The 13,173-nt window shown below is 45.1% G+C and overlaps 1 protein-coding gene across 5 annotated transcripts in view; it reads left to right on the plus strand.

Annotated features, from left to right (window-relative positions):
• Nucleotides 1-294: 294 nt before the first annotated feature.
• The window catches only part of TENM4 (teneurin transmembrane protein 4), a 792,728-nt gene continuing 779,849 nt past the window's right edge, over nt 295-13,173 (plus strand). For all 5 annotated transcript variants that reach the window (XM_060235003.1, XM_060235004.1, XM_060235005.1 and 2 more), the window contains exon 1: nt 295-398. The gene's annotated coding sequence lies outside the window, so the exon portion shown is untranslated. The remainder of the gene's footprint in view (nt 399-13,173) is intronic.

A 13,173-nucleotide genomic window follows, 5' to 3' on the forward strand; every position in this document is an offset into this window, starting at 1 on the left:
CAGCTGCCCCCCTGTGGATTTCTTTTTCCGGCTCTTTCAAGGTCACGTTCTCCTTCTTGGTCCGACGGTTATCTAGTTTGCAGGGGGAATAATGCAAGATGCCCGGAGATGCCGAAGCATTTGTTTCCAACTTGGCCTCACGCTGCAAAGAACTCCCAACCATTTCTTCACCTAATTAATTTGTTAATGATGTATGTGTTTCACTTGCTTGGGGATGATCTGCTGAGGAAGATGGTTACCTCTTGACACACACATAACATGCTATTATATATTTTTTTCTCTCTCTCTTTCCCAGAATGGTTTTCTGCGTTGCCTTTGAAAGGACATACGACACCAGGAAGGGATATCTACGGAGCCGCGGACCGTTGCTGTCTCTGCGTCTGCTGTAATGGAGCCAGGTACCCAAGTCTTTCTTCTTTATCCATACTGGCTCTGTGCTGCTCGAACGTGCCTTTGCTTCTACGGCAGACACTCTGGGATTTGTGTACCTGAACAGGTGATGCTTAGAAAAACCACTGAGCTGCCAGAGTGTCATTTCAGAGTTTAGCAGCCAAGGGGCTATTGGCTAACATCCATGTCTAGCATTCAGTGGAAGAACCAGATGACTAACTCGGAGGTTTTTCAAAAAGGTGTAAAATTCCTGGCGTCAAGGATGTATTTACTGAGATGTAGCTGACTTATATTGAGCGTGTACTTTACTTGGACGTCTCCTGTTGTACAGTTGATGAAGCATGAAAGTCAATAGATTGGCCTGTCCTTGCATAAAGAGTTCCCACCAGGGACTCCGTGTTGCCTTACAAACATTTTGGTAGGGGGGCGGGGGTTCTTACCAAGTATTTTGAGAAAGTTAAAGTGATTGAATTGTGGGATTTACTTCCAGAAGATGTAGTGATGACTACAGAAATAAAAAGCTTTGAAAGTGGATTACGGTTTGGTGTAGTGGTTAAGTGCGCGGGCTCTTATCTGGAAGAACCGGGTTTGATTCCCCACTCCTCCACTTGCACCTGCTGGAATGGCCTTGGGTCAGCCAGAGCTCTCTTATCTGGGAGAACCGGGTTTGATTCCCCACTCCTCCACCTGCAGTTGCTGGAATGGCCTTGGGCCAGCCATAGCTCTCACAGAATTGTCCTTGAAAGGGCAGCTTCTGTCAGAGCTCTCTCAGCCCCACCCACCTCACAGGGTGTCTGTTGTGGGGGAAGGGGAGGTAAAGGAGATTGTGATCGCTCTGAGACGCTGAGATTCAGAGTATAGGGCAGGATATAAATCCATTATCTTTTCCTTTGACTTTTTCTACATAGATTCCTGGAGTATAAGTTTATCCATGGTTATTAGCCATAATATCTGAGGGGAACCTCCACATTCAGAGGGGAGGAGGAGGAGATGATTGGATTCATACATTGTCCTTCACTTGGAGTCTCAGAGCAGCTTAAAATCTCCTTTCTCTTCCCCTCCCCACAAAAGACACCTGTGAGGTAGGTGGGGCTGAGAGAGCTCTGAGAGAACTGCTCTTGAGAGGAACAGCTCTGAGACAGTTATGACTGACCCAAGACCATTCCAGCAGGTGTATGTGGAGGAGATGTGGGGAATCAAACCTGGTCCATGAACTTAGCCAATACACCAGACTGGTTCTCTGAGCCTCTGAATCCCAGAGTCAGGAGGCAACATCAGAGGAAGGCCTTGGCCTCAATGCCCTCCTGTTGGCTGTCCAGAGGAACTGATTGCCCACTGTGTGAGACAGGTGGCTGGACTAGATGGACCACTGGTCTGATCCAGCAGACCTCTTCTTATATCCTTAGGAAGGCCTCACCCTCTCTGCCCTGTTGTTGGCCCTCCAGAGGATCTGGTTGGCCACTGTGAGACAGGAGGCTGGACTAGATGGAGCACTGGTCTGATCCAGCAGACCTCTTCTTATGTTCTTAGGAAGGCCTCGGCCTCTCTGCCCTGTTGTTGGCCCTCCAGAGGAACTGATTGGCCACCGTGTGAGACAGGCAGCTGGAGTAGATGGACCACTGGACTGATCCAGCAGGGCTCTTTTGATGTTCTTAGGAAGGCCTCAGCATCTCTGCCCTGTTGTTGGCCCTCCAGAGGAACTGATTGCCCACTGTGTGAGACAGGTGGCTGGACTAGATGGACCACTGGTCTGATCCAGCAGACCTCTTCTTATATCCTTAGGAAGGCCTCACCCTCTCTGCCCTGTTGTTGGCCCTCCAGAGGATCTGGTTGGCCACTGTGAGACAGGAGGCTGGACTAGATGGAGCACTGGTCTGATCCAGCAGACCTCTTCTTTATGTTCTTAGGAAGGCCTCAGCCTCTCTGCCCTGTTGTTGGCCCTCCAGAGGATCTGGTTGGCCACTGTGTGAGACAGGAGGCTGGACTAGATGGAGCACTGGTTTGATCCAGCAGACCTCTTCTTATGTTCTTAGGAAGGCCTCAGCCTCTCTGCCCTGTTGTTGGCCCTCCAGAGGATCTGGTTGGCCACTATGTGAGACAGGTGGCTGGACTAGATGGACCACTGGTCTGGCTCAGCAGGGCTCTTCTGATGTTACTAAGGTGGGTGGAGCCAGGAGGGGCTCTTGCCAAGTGGGTTTTCTGACTGGCCACTGAAGAGCCAATCGGCTATGCTGATTAAAATTATGTTGTTTGGGCAGCAGCTGCTGCCAGAGTATTAGTTTTTATTCTCTGTCGCTTTTCTTTCCGCCCTGAGCCCGCTTCGGTGGGGGAGGGCGGGATATAAGAATAATTTATTATTATTATTATTATCATCATCATCATTATCATCATCATCATCATCTTTCTCAGTATATTTATTAAATTACCAGAGGCCACAAAAAAAATAATAATTATCCCTAATGGTGGAAAAAACTGAATTGTTATTAATCTCAGTAAATATAATCATCTCTTAACAAGAGTGAGCCACTTACAAAGGAGTCGGTATCATACCCACAAAATAAGTTATAGTTGTTACAAAAAAAAAAGTTTTATACTCTGCAAAAAATCCCAGTAAATTTGTTTTAACAGTTAAGGACAGTTGTTTCTTTCCTTTTTTGCAGTATTTAGTATTGTTTGCCGTTATTTATGAAATTGCCCTCTTCCTCCACAGCACATGTTTTTTGTGTGTGTTTAGTTCCACCTTCTGTAGCAGCCATTTTGTGACTGGCTCCACCTCCTGCAGCAGCCATTTTTAAGTTGTGCCTGCCGCTAAAGGTGCTTGTGGACTCAAAAAGGCTGAGGACCGCTGCCTTAAAATAGAAAGACAGAATGAAGGTCGGCTTCAAACCATGCAAGATAGAGGTGAATACTTTGCTGCTTATGGTACCATAAAGACTTCAATGGAGAAGTCCAGGTTGTAAGGCCTTGTGTGTTACCTCTATAGGATGTGTGTTGGGCTTGACCAAGGGTGGCCAAACTTGCTTTACTTAAGAGCCACATAGAATAAACATCGGATGTTTTAGAGCCACAAGGCATGAACATCAGATGTTGGAAGGAAGGAAGGAAAATAGGTGGGAGGAGAGAGAGGTGGAAAGAAAGCAACTTTAAATGCATTTTCCAAGCATTTGGCTGGCTTGGCTTGGCTTGGAGAGGTGATTTAAGGAGAGAAATACTTTCTCCAAGCCAGCCAATAGGGTGGTGGGGGCTTCAAGAGCCACACAATGGCTGTGATCACACTCACTAAGTAATGCACTTTCAATCCATTTTCAATGCACTTTCCGACCAGATTTTACTGTGTGAACTGGCAAAATCCAGTTGGAAAGTGCACTGAAAGCTGATTGAAAGTGCATTGTTTACTTTGTGTGATCACAGCCAATATGTGTGAAAGAGCCACATGCGGCTCCTGAGCCACAGTTTGGCCACCCTTGGGTTTGTCGAAGGATCATGAATCATATAAAGGAAAAGAAGATGCTGCAAGGAATTGTGGACTCAGGCAGAATTGTTTAATGAAGTGCTTTGGATTGAGTAATGTGTGTGCAAACAATGGGAGGGGCTGTGGCTGTGTGGTTGAGCGTCTGCTTGGCATGCAGAAGGTCCAGTGATCAGTCCCTGCTGTCTCTGTTTGAATGGACCAGCCAGTAGGTGATACGAAAGACCTTTTTCTGAGACCCTGGAGAGCTGCTGCCAGTCTAAATACACAATGCCGACGTTGATAGATCGATGCTCAGATTCAGTATATAAGGCATGTGCTGATGTGGTCAGGGTGGCGTATTATCAGTTTGCACCAAGCCCAACGGAATGAATCATCTGACTGTGAATCCCACAAGATACTAAGCATGCCCTGGATAGAATCAAGTACTATTTATGTAATAATTTGTCTCCTGCATTTTCAAAAAAAATGACATATTCACAAACATAGCACACAAAACCAAATAACCTCCTCCTTCTTCTTCTTTTAAAGTCATCTTTAGCAGGCTTCATCCAGAATACCGCTTGGGAGCAGAATCTTAGGCTGTGATCACGCACACTAAATATGAACACATGAACATTTGAAGCTGCCTTCTACTGAATCAGACACTTGGGCCATCAAAGTCAGTATTGTCTTCTCAGACTGGCAGCAGCTCTCCAGGGTCTCAAGCTGAGGTTTTTCACACCTGTTTTGGAGATGCCAGGGATTGAACGTGGGACCTTCTGCTTCCCAAGCAGATGCTCTACCACTGAGCTACCGTCCCTCCCCAAATAATGCACTTTCAATTCCCCTTAAATGCACTTTCCAACTGAATTTTACTGTGTGAACTGGTGTTGGAAAGTGCATTGAAAGTGGATTGAAAGTGCATTATTTAGTGTGTCTGAACGCAGCCACAGAGTTGGAAGGGGCTAGACAGGCCATCTACTCCGACCCCTTGCTCCATGCAGGATCAGCCCCTAGAGCAGGGGTGTCAAACTCATTTGTTAGGAGGGCCGGATCTGACATAAATGGGACTTTGTGGGATTGGGCCTTGTGTGTCGTAATGTGAGGTAGTGGAGATACAAACTCTATAAAGGACACAGACAAATGCATGCTTAAAACTCTTGCAATATTTTGTTTAAAATTGAAAGGTGGGGGGATAGTGGGATTTGGCAATGCAATTTTAAAAATAAAGCATCAAGAAAAAGCACAAGGATCACAGCAGAAACTAAAAATATAAAATGCTCTGAGCCTGTGAAAATATGAAAGGTGGGGGAATAGTGGGATTTGGCAATTTAATTTAATTTTTAGATATATATCCTGCCCTATCCCGCAAGCAGGCTCAGGGTGGCTTACAACAATAACAAAAACAGAGTTAAAATAATATCATAAAAACAAACATTACAAAACAGGAGTAGCACAGTAAACACAGTAGCACAGTAGTACAGATATAGGCAGTAAACAGCGTATGGCTGATGGCTAACAGCATAGCATAACACCATAATGCAGTTATGCAGTTCTTAAAATAAAACACCAAGAAAATGCACAAGGGTCACAGCAGAAACTAAATGTATACAATGCTCAGAGCCTGGGAAAACAATGAAATTGCACTGCAAGCTTCTTCTTCCCCCCACCCCAGGTCTACCAGCTTGGCAGTGTCTCCCCAGGATAATATCCCCCTTTGACTGTGGGTTCCCAGGCTGAAATACTCACTAGGCACCAGTTCCAGATCCATCGAGAAGACACAAGCTGGCTCAAAGCATCAGCCCTTTATTTGAACATGAACATATGAAGCTGCCTTATACTGAATCAGACCCTTGGTCCATCAAAGTCAGTATTGTCTTCTCAGACTGGCAGCGGCTCTCCAGGGTCTCAAGCTGAGGTTTTTCACACCTATTTGCCTGGACCCTTTTTAGTTGGGAGATGCCAGGGATTAAACCTGGGACCTTCTGCTTCCCAAGAAGATGCTCTACCACTGAGCCACCATCCCTCCCCGGACACAACTCCAGGAAGCATGAGCTTCAGCTTTCTGCCTTGTCTTTGCCGGCTGCAGCAGGAAGCAAAGCCGCAAAGAAAATATGGAGTGGAGTGGATTTTCCACTGAGGTCTCTGTGCCCAGATAGATAGGGCCCAGAAACCTTAATGGAAAATCCATTCCATGTTTTCCTTGCAACTTTGTCTGTGCTGCAATGTGTTTCAATGGAGTGGAGATCAATTTAGCTTTGTCTGTGCTGCAATGTAGTCAATCCTCCAAGAACTTACAAGGCTCTTAGTACAGGGCCTACTGTAAGCTCCAAGAGGACTGGCTACATCCGGGGGTGTGGCCTAATATGCAGAGGAGTTCCTGCTACACAAAAAAAAGCCCTGCTCATCACTCTCCTCTGCACCTGTGTAGTCAAAGACCATTGTAGAGCAGCGGCTAGAAGGCCACCTGTGCTCAGAGCTCTACTCAGCCTTGAAGCTCAATTAGATGACAATATTTATTTATTTATTTGGTTAGTTCAGTTTTGTATCCCGCCCTCCTCGTCAAGGCAGGCTCAGGGCGGCTCACACGGCCGTGCATACGCCTGTATATAAACACACGATAAAACATTAAAGCAGTGAAAACAATCTGAAACGTAGAAATTGACATTTCATTTCAGGTGCTATGATCTAAAGCGTGTTGTCTTGCTATTCCAGCTAGTTGTTCTCCGTAAAGCAGATCTGGATGGTCCAGATGTTGTATATGGAGCAGATTGCAAGAGGTGGTCCAGATATTTTTCGGAGACTGTAGTAGTAATTAAATTAAATATTAATTAAGTAAATGCCACTTTGGGGGGTCTCCCTTCAGGAAAAAAGTCAGGGCATCACTGGAGTGAATAAATAAAATGGTGAGATGATAGTTGATGCTGGGGTAGTCCTTCTTTTCCACCTCACCTACCCTGCAAGGTTTTGGTGGAAATAAAATGTAGCACAGGAGGAGAGGAAGAAGACCGCAGATTTATACCCCGCCTTTCTCTCTGAATCAGAGTCTCAGAGTGTCTCTTTTTTTATCTTCTTCCCCCACAACAGACAGCCTGTGAGATGGATGGGGCTGAGAGAGCTCTCCCAGAAGCTGCCCTTTCAAGGACAACTCCTATGAGAGCTATCGCTGTCCCAAGGCCATTCCAGCAGCTGCAAGTGGAGGAGGGGGGAATCAAACCCGGTCCTCCCAGATAAGAGTCCGTACACTTAACCACTATGGCCTTTTCCGCACAGTCTCCTACTCCATATCAGGTCAGGATTGTGAGCTAGATTTAGTGAAGAGTTCCGCACATTCTGCTCCTGATTAAATTTTTGGTCCTTCTTTTCTGCCTTTAATGCGGGTTTTCTGGACACCACAAAAATCAGGAAAAGGCCTATGCCAAACTGGCTCTTTGGAGGAAAGCGGAAGTAGAAGCTGTTATGGATTCCAGCTAGTGGGCACAGTTGTGGGGTTCTGCGGGACCTTGGAGAGCTCCCAGTGAAAACAGATGTTGGGGACAATAAATTGGCATCAGCGTTAGGAATGCACGAATCAGAAAGCCACCGTTTTGTAAATCCAAGTCTGTCGTGCAACTCATTTCCCAGTGCACGGGGCGCAAATACAATATAAGCCCCTATAAATCAACTTTCATTAAACACAGAAATACATCGTGCCAGATGCGGATATAAACAATGGGGCATAAGGCAAACTGCAACAATATTCAATCGAGTGAACAAAGGTTCAACACGGAGTGAATAATAACTACAGTAATGCTGGCTCTGGGCCAATTATTCACAATTGTTTGGACGGGGAAGCCACAATAAATATTGATTTATTGAGTGACGGATTGGCCCTTCAAATGAAAGATCAGTAATGCAATAATAATATCATTCTTCAACTCCGAAATGCAAGATGACGGGTAACACTTCTCAGAGTTCAAGTCATTCGCGGGAGTAATTCCTGCACAAGTGGATTTGATCGCTGAGGAGACTGGCTGAAGTTCTGATTTGACTCGTCGCTGTCGCTCTCGGGTTTCTGAGAATTGTGACACAGACCAAAGTATAAGACACTTGTAAAAAGATAAAGGTGCAAGCACCAGTCGTTTCTGACTCTGGGGTGACATGGCATCACGACGTTTTCACAGCAGGCTTTTTTACGGGGTGGTTTGCCAATGCCTTCCCCAGTCATCTACACTTTCCCCCCAGCAAGCTGGGGACTCATTTTACCGACCTCGGAAGGATGGAAGGCTGAGTCAACCTGGAGCTGACTCCCTGAACCCAGCTTCCGCCGGGATTGAAATCAGGTCATGAGCAGAGAGCTGGGGGGAAGTGTAGGTGACTGGGGAAGGCAATCGCAAACCACTCCGTAAAAAGTCTGCCGTGAAAAGGTCATGATGTGACGTCACCCCAGAGTCAGAAACGACTAGTGCTTGCTCAGGGGACTACCTTTACGACACTTGTGGCCAGAATTAAATTGAGCAGGGAAGAAGCATGTAAGTCACTCTGAACTCCTTGGAGAAATGATAGAATAAAAATGCAATAAGATGAGTGGCCACGTTTGTCTGTAGCTGTAGAAGAGAGCTAGAGTCCAGGAGCACGTTCAGGACTAACAAAATTTGCGGAAGGGGAGGAGCTTTCGTGAGTCACTCATACCGAGCCACAAATTCTGATAGAAAAGAGCTAGAACAGGGGTCCCCAACCACCGGCCTGTGGACCAACCAGGCCACACCACCCCTTTCACCCACCTGGGACCTGGGTGAATGAAAGAGGCAGCAAGGCCTCACTCCAAAGCTGCCTCCCCTTGCAGGGAAGCCAGCCTCGGAGCAAGCCACACTGCCTCTTTCATCCGCCTGGTCTCGGGCTGGTGGAAGGGACAGCGTGGCAACAACCTTCCCCTACCCCTCATTTAAAGACTCCCGCCTGATCTGTGGGGGATTTTGAAATGGGAGAGGGAGTCAGATTGGCTGCTTCTGCCCCTCGCCACCTAGCAGAGAGGTGGCAAAAACAGTCCCAGGTTTCCCCCCATTTACGGACCTCACGGGGGGGCAGGCAAAGGGGCACAGGCAGGGGGCGGCAAAAACCTCAACACTGCCCCCCTCCCAGTTCCTGGAAAAAATGTTTTCTAGGAAACCGGTCTCTGGTGCCGAAAGGCTGGAAACCACTGAGCTAGAGGCTAGTTGCACCTTCAAGACTAACAACATTTGTGGCAGGGGAGGAGTTTTCGTGAGTCACTCATACCATGCCACAAATCCTGTTAGAAAAGAGCTAGAGGCTGGAACCATCTGAAAGACTAGCACAATTTGTGGCAGGTTAGGAGCTTTCGTGAGTCACTCATGCCAGAAATTCTGATAGAAAAGAGCTTGAGGCCAGAGCCACCTTAAAGACTAACAAAATTTGTGGCAGGTTTAGAGATGTGAAGGCCTGGGAAAAAACCAGAAAAATTCGGAAAAAAAACTAATTTTTCCCTATTTTTTTCCTGAAGCCTTTTTTTTTTGTTCTGAAAAGCTGAAAAAAAAAGAAAAGAAAAAAAATTGATTATGGAATGTTTTATTTTAACATGATGAATAAAATATTTTAAGACAAAGTGTTCAAATATTTTGCTAATCATTTCTAAAAAAGTATGTAGGTATCAGATTATTCTAATTTCTGTGCCCATTCATTGAAACTTAGTCCTACACTCCCTTCTATACACCTCCCCCCTCTTCAACTTTTTTTATGATAAGTTTTTTATTTTTATTTGATACTGTGGAGAGGAAATACGAATAATTGTTACTTCTGGATTTTTAAAAATCGTTTTGTGGAGGGTTTTTTTTTTTGTCTGTTCCACATAAACTAATAAACAGTTCAGGAAACTGTTGCTCCATTTACAAATAAACATTATTTTAAAAGTACATTCTGTTTGTAATAATTGTTTGGATGCACTATATTTTTAATATGCTAGTTGTGATAATTTCATGCCAAGTAAAATTGTCCATAGTCATATTTTATGTTCCTAAAGTAACAGAATTACTTTCAATATGGAAAAGAAGAAAAAAGTGCTAATGTAGCATTTTTTTCAATTTTTCTGAAAATTTCCGTTTTTTTCCCCAAAAATTTCCGGAAATTTTACATCTCTAGGCAGGATACAACATGGCTTCTCATGTTCTTAATAAAAACATTTTATAAACAAACAAGCTCAACATCACTCAGAAAATTTTCCATATCATCGCATATTTCCCAGTCTAGCCATCTCACATCATGATAAGATGTTAATCCATAGGGATGGCAGATATTATTCCATTTTATAGCACAGGTGACAGTGCCGGCAGGTGTCATATCAAGAAATAAGCAATAAGCAATAAGAAATAAGCAATATTTTAAATGATAAACAAGTTATCTTAATTTGATTTCTGCGAACACCTTCTCACACCATAAGTAATACAACAAGTACAGTTTTCAAGAGTCTGTGACAAATGAACATAAGAACGTAAGAGAAGCCATGTTGGATCAGGCCAATGGCCCATCCAGCCCAACACTCTGTGTCACATAAGAACATAAGAGAAGCCATGTTGGATCAGGCCAGTGGCCCATCCAGTCCAACACTCTGTGTCACATAAGAACATAAGAGAAGCCATGTTGGATTAGGCCAATGGGCCATCCATTCCAACACTCTGTGTCACATAAGAACATAAGAGAAGCCATGTTGGATCAGGCCAGTGGCCCATCCAGTCCAACACTCTGTGTCACATAAGAACATAAGAGAAGCCATGTTGGATTAGGCCAATGGGCCATCCATTCCAACACTCTGTGTCACATAAGAACATAAGAGAAGCCATGTTGGATCAGGCCAGTGGCCCCTCCAGTCCAACACTCTGTATCACACAGTGGCCTATACACACACACACACTGTGGCTAATAGCCACTGATGGACCTCTGCTCCATATTTTTATGGCTTCCGTAGTCCTGTAGTATACTGTAACAAACTGTCTCTTTAAACTTAAAAAAGTTTCTAGGCAATGCCATGCTCTTAGCAGAGAGAAAAGAAATTTCCGATGCTCCCTGACCGGTGGTCACTGAAGATTCCAAACCAGTAGAAAAAGACAGTAATTCCACAGCAAAAAAATCACAGGAGAGGATGAGAGAACTTGCCAAATCTAGACCTTTGTGGCAGGTTCGCAACCTTCATCTGCTCTCCCTCTCTCTCGTATGCACAGTTCCTTTCACGGAGCCACAGTGTGCAGTATTTTTACATAGGTTCAACGCATATCTTATCATTCTGTTCTTGGCGTTGGAGCTATGTAAAAATATTGCACACTTTGGCTCCGTGAAAGGAATCGTGTTAGATGGACCAGTGGTCTGATTCCACATAAAACAGCTCCATGCTTTCATGTTCACGTTCCATGCTTTCACGTTTTTTCGAAATGCCTGTTTCAGTGCGTGCTGGGCAAGAGAACTTAGCAGTCAGTTGTGCCTTTGTAAAGCATTAAGGACTCTGCTTCCCACCCCACCCCCCTTTGAATTTGCCTTGAGGATGCCTCAATGGACTATAGCAGGGGTGGCCAAACTTGCTTAATGTAAGAGCCACACAGAATAAAACATCAGATTTCTGAGAGCGCAAACATGAACATTAGATGGTTGAGAGCTGGAAGGGAGGAAGCTGGCTGGGTGGGTGGGTGGGGAGGGAAGGAGGGGTGAAAAGAAAGCAACTTTAAATGTATTTATTTATTTATTTATTTTTCGCATTTATATCCCGCCCTCCCCGCCGAGGCAGGCTCAGGGCGGCTAACAACATTTCAACATCAACAATAAGATAGTAAAACAGTTTCAGTAATCTATTATCAATTAAATAGTTAAAACAGTTTAAAACGGTTTAAGATTATTAATACAATTTTAAAACAACAGTTTTGGTGCTAAAATTAATGCAATGCATTCAGTGGTATTGGGCTTCTATGTACTTTGGCTGAAGGCCATACGAAATAATGTCGTTTTGCAGGCCTTGCGGAACTGGGCAAGGTCCCGCAAGGCTCTGACATCTTCTGGGAGTTGGTTCCACCGGAATGCGTTCTCCAGGTGGCTTGGCTTGAATAAGTTATTTAAAGAGACAAATGCCTTCTCCGAGTGGCCTGATGGGACGGTGGGGGCTTTGAGAGCCACACAATATGTGTGAAAGAGCCACATGTGGCTCCCGAACCACAGTTTGGCCACCCCTGGCCTACAGGCTGCTTCTCCTCTCATGCATTAGGGCCCAATCCGCGTGAATATTATTTGCACGATAACATTTCAACCGCTTGCTGCAATAAACTTAATCAACACCCCCCCACACACCACTCATATGATGTAATTGCTTGCAATGGGCAGCACTCCGAGTCTGCTTTTCCTTTCCTCCCCAGAGCCAGTCTGCGCAATCAGTAATTGCACAATTGCGTCCATCCAAACTTACCATAACCTCTGCGGTGTTCACACATTCATAGGTAGAAGGTCTCGTGAGCCAGCCCTTGGCAGTAGATACATTTAGACCGAGCCAAGTTTGAACTGCCAAAGGCGAAGGCTTTGATTGATAGGAGGTGCAACAGGGGTCTAAATGGATTAGGTTCCAGTGCTGAATTGTAACTGCTCATAGGCTGCTACTACAATGCATTGGGTAGGTTTAGATCAGGGGTAGGGAACGTTGGCTCTCCGGATGTTTTTCGCCTACAACTCCCATCAGCCCCAGCCAGCATGGCCAATGGCTGGGGCTGATGGGAGTTGTAGGCAAAAAAAACATCTGGAGAGCCAACGTTCCCTACCCCTGGTTTAGATGGAGCTGTGCCTCAAACCGCCTTCCTACACAGTTGAAATTAGATGCTGATCCCCCGTGGAGTACAATTGTGGTCTGTACGTGAATATTAAAAAGGTAAAGGGTAGTCCTCTGTGCAAGCACCCAGTCATTATTGACTCAGGGGGTGATGTCACATCCAGTGTTTTCTCGGCAGACTTTTTACGGGGTCGATTGCACCTTTAAGACCAACTTAGTTTTATTCAGAACGTCAGCTTTCGTGTGCTCTCTAAGCACACTTCATCAGACGAGGAATCCGGCACAGTGAGCAGAGCCGTACATAGCTGGTAGGCAGTGGCCCAGAATGCAAAATGGTACAGATTTAAGAACCAATGACAGTGAAGTAAAATTATCCAGTAGGCAGTGGTTTAGAAGGTAAGATGGTACAAATATAAGATTCAATGACAGAATAATAAAATTGACGAATTGAGCAAACCTTTGATCTGAGTTGCCTACCAGATAATTTTTCTTCACTGTCATTGGTTCTTAAATCTGTACCATTTTGCATTCTGGGCCACGG

Source organism: Heteronotia binoei, chromosome 3 (assembly GCF_032191835.1).
Source record: "Heteronotia binoei isolate CCM8104 ecotype False Entrance Well chromosome 3, APGP_CSIRO_Hbin_v1, whole genome shotgun sequence".
Classification (NCBI taxonomy): Eukaryota; Metazoa; Chordata; class Lepidosauria; order Squamata; family Gekkonidae; genus Heteronotia; species Heteronotia binoei.